The following is a 7,500-nucleotide window of genomic DNA, read 5'->3' on the forward strand; positions in this document are numbered from 1 at the left end:
CTATGTCACAGATAGCTGACTGACAGACATGGCTATGATCCAGACAAAACCGGTTCTGACTGCTCCTTTGCTGATATTGACACGGTAATTGAAATGTCATCAACATATATTTGTGAACTTTCTAACCCCCCACCCCTCCCCCACCCTCACCCCCACCACCGGTCCCCCTCCCTCTCTCTCTCTCTCTCTACACACACACACACACACGCGTGCGCGCGCAAACAGACAGACACACACACACATACACACACATGCGCACAAACACACACGCACACACATTACCCCCCCACCCCCATCCCGCACCCACGCGCGTGCACACACACACACACACACACACACACACACACATACGCACACACGCACACACGCACGTACGCACACAAACACATACACACAGACACGCACAGAGACAGACACACACACACACACACACACACACACACACACACACACACACACACACACACACACACACACACACACAGACACACACACAGACAGACACACAGAGACACAGACACACACAGACACACACACACACACACACACACACACACACACACACGCGCAAATAATCATGTTAACATTTCCTGCGTCTTGGTATGGGTACGCATGCACTGTTCAAGTTTATCTTTGAATTGTTGTTGTTGTTGTTGTTTATGAAAAAGGAGTCAGAGAGAGAGAGAGAGAGAGAGAGAGAGAGACGGGGGAAAGGAGGGGGATGGGTTGAATGGAAGTGGGGAGAGGACCATTGCTCCCATTGCTATAGGTGTAAACGTAAAGCACAGATCTTTATCAGCGAACATGAAATCAGCTGTCCACACCCGGAATAGGATTTACCGTTTCGGGGGGGAAAAAAAACAGAGAGAAAGAAGAAAAAGAGACACAAGACCACAGACTGACAAGAAAGAACAAAAACAGACACACAAGTATTTCAATTACCAGTGTGTGCAGCAAATACCTGTATAAACTGCATTCAAGTTGGCATAATTATGTGCGTTTGCACCATTCTTCCCACCTGTCCACCTGACCAGACACACACACACACACACACACACACACACACATTGTGCTTGCACTGTGAAGTTTTCAAATAAAATACTGTTTGAGCCAACTGCACACAATGACACACACAGAAACACAGACAGCCACATGTACACCGTATACACTTACACACACACATACCTATGTGCGTGTACACGTGCACGCATACACGCACAAGTACACAAGCCCCTCCTCCCACACCCTACCTCACACACACACACACACACACACACATACGCACATACACACACACACACACACACACACACACACACACACACACACACACACACACACACACACAAAGCTGGTTGCCTCTCACAGAGTCCACAATCAAAATTCCATTGTCGATAAGACACTCAGTCTAATTCTTTCGGGACGTCAGTCCACAAGGTAGAACTCCGATCAAACTTTCAACTTAAGAGGAATTCCCGTTTAGTTTTTCAGTCGGAACTGTCCCAGTGTGCTTTAAAAGCTGGCGTCAGTGTCGAGGAATTCTGTTTCCCACGAAGACCACAAATAAAAACTCACATCAACAGAATGACGCGAACTGTGACTGAAGGAAACGACCGGTCACCAGAAAAGTTGGACACTGTACTGAATGGCCCAGACAGCCACCACGCACTCTGACACCGTGAATCTGGGGAGGCGCCCTCTCAGTCATAGGGGTGGAAATAACGGCAGGGGTGGAACCAGTGCCCTGTGTTGTGTGTGCTCTGGAAGTTGGAATGCTGTGTTCTGCTTTTGTCCACACACCGTGTGTATGGCTGGGCACGTCTCAACATTACTGAACCTGGCGCTGTGTATACTAGTCGTCAGGCCAGAACAGGGAAGAGATGGATGAAGCACGGACGGAACTCTGTTCTCACACAAATACCTCCTGGTATTCGTAGACATCTCGTTAAGATATTAATCTTCGCATTTGAATGTCATCATTTTAGAATTTTAAAAAAAGAAAGAATTAAGTCAGTGACTGAATGAGCAACTGACTGAATGACGCACTCACTTACTCACTCACTCAATCAATCAATCACAGACTAAAATAATTCAGATTTCTCAGGCGCTAGTTCCATAGGCCTGAACAATGTTAACATCAGTCGTGACCAGTTATTGTGTGTCATCTGATTTCGGTTTATTTCAGTTATCGGTAAAAGTAAGATCGGGATTTCAACTATGTGACATCACAGGTGTGTGTGTGTGTGTGTGTGTGTGTGTGTGTGTGTGTGTGTGTGTGTGTGTGTGTGATATCAATTACGAGGACACACGCAGAACATGCCTTCCTAGGGATTAAAAAAAAGGGGGGGGGCGGGGAGGGGGGGTGGAGGAGGGCGAGAAGGGGAGGGAGGGGGAAACCCGTGAAGTCACAGCAACTGACCCAGGACAAACTTTCCCTTGCGGCCGCTGCGGACGGACCTGCCTTTCCCGAATTGGCCTGGTCAGCCACCAGCGATCGAGCCTACAGGAGACGTGGACAACCGTCTTCCGAAATCTTCAAGTTGTTGACGAAGCCATGCCATATATTCGCGCGCGCGCGCGTGTATGTGTGTGTGTGTGTGTGTGTGTGTGTGTGTGTGTGTGTGTGTGTGTGTGTGTGTAGCCTGACTTTGTGACACAGGAGAAACGATTGATGAGAGCCTAGCTCTAGCAGGTCTCACGAGTCGACTTCAGCTTTTGTCAATGACTCCATGTTTGCAAAGCGCTTAGAGCTTGGTCTCTGATCAAGGACAAGCGCTGTGGAACTCAGTTTAACTCACTCAGTACAGCCAGTCCTCTCTTCTCCTCTACACAGACCCCTCGGATGTCTAGTGGGTGTCTGAATGACCCAACCTTTAGCTTCCGTTGTAAGAATTGTGGTATTCTTTGTCAACATGCACCTCTTCAGTATAAGAGCCTTCCTCTTGCAATATTTTGATGATGGTAATTGGGGTGAAACGCTGTTAACTTCGTCTCTTTCGCCGTTCGCATGGAGAGAGTTAAGTATCCATATCAATCAGTCCATATACATGGGCGAACAGCTTTTCCTTCAGTTCACACCGGCCAGAGTCAAAACCAAGTCTGTTGATACATGTACACGCTGTCTGTGTTTTATGGTCACATATTATGCTGCCTGGCTTGTCATCTCGGTCTGACACACGTGTTATGTGTGTGTTGGATACATATATGCATACACTGGCATGCATACATAATCATATATGCATGCATATATACATACAATCCTCCATACATACATAGTTCAAACATTGTGTAATGTTCTGTATGAACTGTACTCTACTGTACTGTACCATACTCTATTATACTATTTTATGCTAGATTATGCTACATCAGTGTTGTGTACTGTACTGTGTATCACGCCATTCCCTCGCCATGTTATAGCGTACCATTTCAGATATATATATATATATATATATATATATATATATATATATATATATATATATATATATGTGTGTGTGTGTGTGTGTGTGTGTGTGTGTGTGTGTGTGTGTGTGTGTGTGTGTGTGTGTGTTTTACTCTTTTTTTTCACAACAGATTTCTCTGTGTGAAATTCGGGCTGCTCTCTCCAGGGAGACCGCGTCGCTATATTTACAGCGCCACCCTTTTTTTTTTCTTTTTTTTTCCTGCCTGCAATCTTATTTGTTTTCCTATCGAAGTGGATTTTTCTACAGAATTTTGTCAGGGACAATCTTTCTGTTGCCGTGGGTTCTTTTACGTGCGCTAAATGCATGCTTCACACCCGGGGACCTCGGTTTATCGTCTCATCTGAACAACTAGCGTCCAAACCACCACTCAAGGTCTAGTGGAGGGGGCAGAAAATACTGGCGACTGCCGGTGTGATTCGAACCAGTGCGCTGAGATTCTCTCAGTCGCTTCCTAGGTGGACTGACAGTTACACACTCTCTCTCATTCCTACCCCATTCTCTCCACCCCATTTTTTTATGTGCGGGTATATCACGGCGTCAGTGTGCGTGTGTAGGGGTGGGGGCGGGGGGAGCGTGCGTGCGTGTGTGTGTATGTGTGTGTGTGTGTGTGTGTGTGTGTGTGCGGGGGGAAGGGGGGTGGGGTTGTAGGGCAGGGGGGTGGGGTCGAAGAAAGGCAGAGCGGACTCAAAACGTGACATGTCAAATCAACAGGAGATTTCGGTGGTTTGAAGTAAGCACTGACGCGCGTGTGTGTGCATGTTCATGTTCATGTGTGCGTGTGTGCGTGTGTGTGTGTGCGTGTGTGTGTGTGTGTGCGCGTGTGTGTGTGTGTGTGTGTGTCCGTCCGCGCGCACGAAATCATTCATGTGGACTTTTTTCCTTCCAGCTGGTCACGTCAGTGCTTTATTTACTGTACTGACGAATCATCCGCCACCGGCAAAAACCGTGGGTGTGCCGCAGTTAATCAAAATAATTATTTTATTCACCGCAGGGAAACCGGACATAGAATAGCAGCCAGTCAAATTTGTTGAACAATCTAAATATAACTGTGTTAGTTTGATTTTTCTTGCCTTAGTCTTTTGTAGACCGCTTTCCAAATCACTTGCTTCAACAAGGACTGCCGATTACAGTCATGTTTCCACTCGTTCCTTTTAAAACAATGATTGGTCTGTTCCGGCTTTCACTCAAAAATTCGTCGACAGTGACCGAGCAGCCTACTTCGCTAAACTGTACGTGTTTGAAGATCCCCGGCAACGACTTAAGGGTAACCACAACAGAAAACTTACCACGGGAACTGACGACGACGATTTATCACAGTAACGATATTTAAACGACGATATATATCACGATCACGACGATAATTTACATAGCACGATCACGATATCACTGAAACGACGATGTAGTATATCATTTTCCGTATGACAGTTCACTTCAATCAATACACAGATCCAATACCACCTGTTCCACATAACAAATCACTGAAAACGCAATGAAAAAAAAATATTCAAAAAAGACAGTAAAATAAAATGACACTTTAGATACCAATCACCCCCTACTATACACACCTCGCAACCTTGAACATCCCCGAAGCACTGAGAATGCCGCAAAACTGTGCTGGAATCCCTGGTCACAAAAGTGCCACCATAGTGACACTTAACGCGCGTTTCCTTTAAAACTATTCAGTCGTCCCCATAAAAAAAAAAATTATTAAAAAAAAAAGAAGCAGAAATCCCCTCCTTGCTCCAAGTCAAGATCAGACACGGCCTGTGTACACTGGCCTCTCTTCCCCTCTCCCAACACTACCGTTCGTCTTCAAGAGCAAACACATACGGTACACAGGGGTATATATATATATATATAGGCCTACATATTCAGACATCGCCCTGCTGAGAGAGGCTCGGGTAGCCCTCCACCCCATATCCCGCCCCTTCCTCCACCGGCCGTTCCTCCACCCGTTTCTGAGCGTCAGGGTTGTCTGTCAGTGGTGGTATGGTGACCTGTTAGCTGCCAAAAGCTGAATATTTTCATTTTCACTGTTTGAAATCTCTCTCTCTCTCTCTCTCTCTCTCTATATATATATATATATATATATAATTCAAAAGACTTCCACATAGTAGTGTGCACATTGAAATGTTTACTATAAAAGTGTGGTTTGACGGAATTCTTCTGGACGTTTGCATAACCATACTACTTTTCATTCAAGTGACTCGTTTTGCACCTTTTTCTTTTCTCTCTATTTTTTTCTGTTGGGGGTGTGTGAGCACTGGCACAATAACACTGACACACACAGGCACTCACACACACACACACACACACACACACACACACACACACACACAAACAAACAAACAAACACACACACACACACACACACACACACACACACACAAACAAAAACACACACACACAAACAAACAAAAACACACACACACACAGTCTAGCACAAACACTAACACTAACACCAACTCACACTAATATTAACGCTAACACACACACACACACACACACACACACACACACACACACACATACGCCGGCATACACATGCACCCACACACACACACACACACACTCTCTCTCTCTCTCTCTCTCTCACTGGTCTTTCCCTCTCCCTCCCTCCCACACCTGCCCCCTCCTCTCTCTCTCTCTCTCTCTCTCTCTCTCTCTCTCTCTCTCTCTCTCTCTCTCCAGAATTATCGAAGTTCAAATATTTTCAGCTTTTGATTCGGTAGAATAACCATACATCGGGAGTGCGTCAATATCAGTGACAACGTCATTGTATGGCTTCCCCTTCGGGTTTTTTTCCTTTCTATGGGTGGGGGTACGGATCAGGTATTGAATCTGTCTCTGACTGATCGTATAATCAATACGCCCGTATTCGTGTTAGAGGCGTATGAATGAGGTTCACTGTGGATGTGTGGGTGGGTGGGTGGTATGGTGGTGGCGGTGTTGTGTGTGTGTGTGCGTGTGTGTGTGTGTGTGTGTGTGTGTGTGTGTGTGTGTGTGTGTGTGTGTCTGTGTCTGTGTGTGTGTCTGTGTCTGTGTGTGTGTGTGTTTAATGGTGGGTAAGGTGTATATGTGTACTTGTGTGCAGGTGCGTGTACTTAGTATATGTGTGAGTATGTAGGCGCGCGCGCGCGCGCGTGTGTGTGTGTTTGTGCGTGAATGTGTGTGTGTGTGTGTGTGAATGTGAGTGAGCGTGTGTATACGCTCGCACGCACGCACGCTGACACACACGCACACACACACGCACATACACACACACACACACACACACACACACACACACACACACACACACATTTACATATATATATATACATTTACATGCGATGTGCTAAAATGTCATATACCTGTACTTGCATCTTTCCCAATGAAAGAAATCTTGGACTCTTCACTTTTATTGTTCGATTTTTCAAATCGCTGTCAAATAGTCCAATTGGATTGTTATTATAACTTTTTTTTCTTTCTTTTTTTTTTTTGTAAGGGTGCGGGAGGGGTGGGGTGTCAAGAAACCTTGGACTTATCACTGTCTGATTCCCCCCACCCCCCCCACCAAACGTTTGTAAAATAGTCTAATTCAGTAATTGGGTTGTTATAACCTTTGAATGTTTTTTTGTTTTTTTGTTTGCTTTTTGTTGTTGTTGTTTTTTTTTGTTTTTTTTGTGGGGGTTTTTAATATATATGCGCCTATATGTTTTAAAGTTGGAAAGTTATTCTCTTAGTTAGATTATTGTTAAGTTAATGTTGTGAATAGTATTGTTTTCATCCCTTTCCCTTCCCCTCCCTTTTTTCTCCCTCCTTTTTTTCATGCCTATGTGGATAGACATTAAATGAAATTGAACACACACACACACACACACACACACACACACACACACACACACACACATACACACACACGCACACACACACACACACATACACACACACACACACACACACACACACACGCACACAGGCACGCACTCGCGCCCCCCCCCCCTCCCACACACACGCTCATACACACACAATTGCACACACTGACGCGCATACA

At 45.4% G+C, this 7,500-nt stretch overlaps 1 protein-coding gene across 2 annotated transcripts in view; it reads right to left on the bottom strand.

The window, feature by feature from the left end:
- Positions 1-5,300, bottom strand: part of LOC143294324 (uncharacterized) — a 10,795-nt gene extending 5,495 nt beyond the window's left edge. For both annotated transcript variants that reach the window (XM_076605773.1, XM_076605772.1), the window contains exon 1: positions 5,030-5,300. The gene's annotated coding sequence lies outside the window, so the exon portion shown is untranslated. The remainder of the gene's footprint in view (positions 1-5,029) is intronic.
- Between the last annotated feature and the right edge of the window lie 2,200 nt (positions 5,301-7,500).

The sequence above is a fragment of the Babylonia areolata genome, chromosome 19 (assembly GCF_041734735.1).
Source record: "Babylonia areolata isolate BAREFJ2019XMU chromosome 19, ASM4173473v1, whole genome shotgun sequence".
NCBI lineage: Eukaryota > Metazoa > Mollusca > Gastropoda > Neogastropoda > Buccinidae > Babylonia > Babylonia areolata.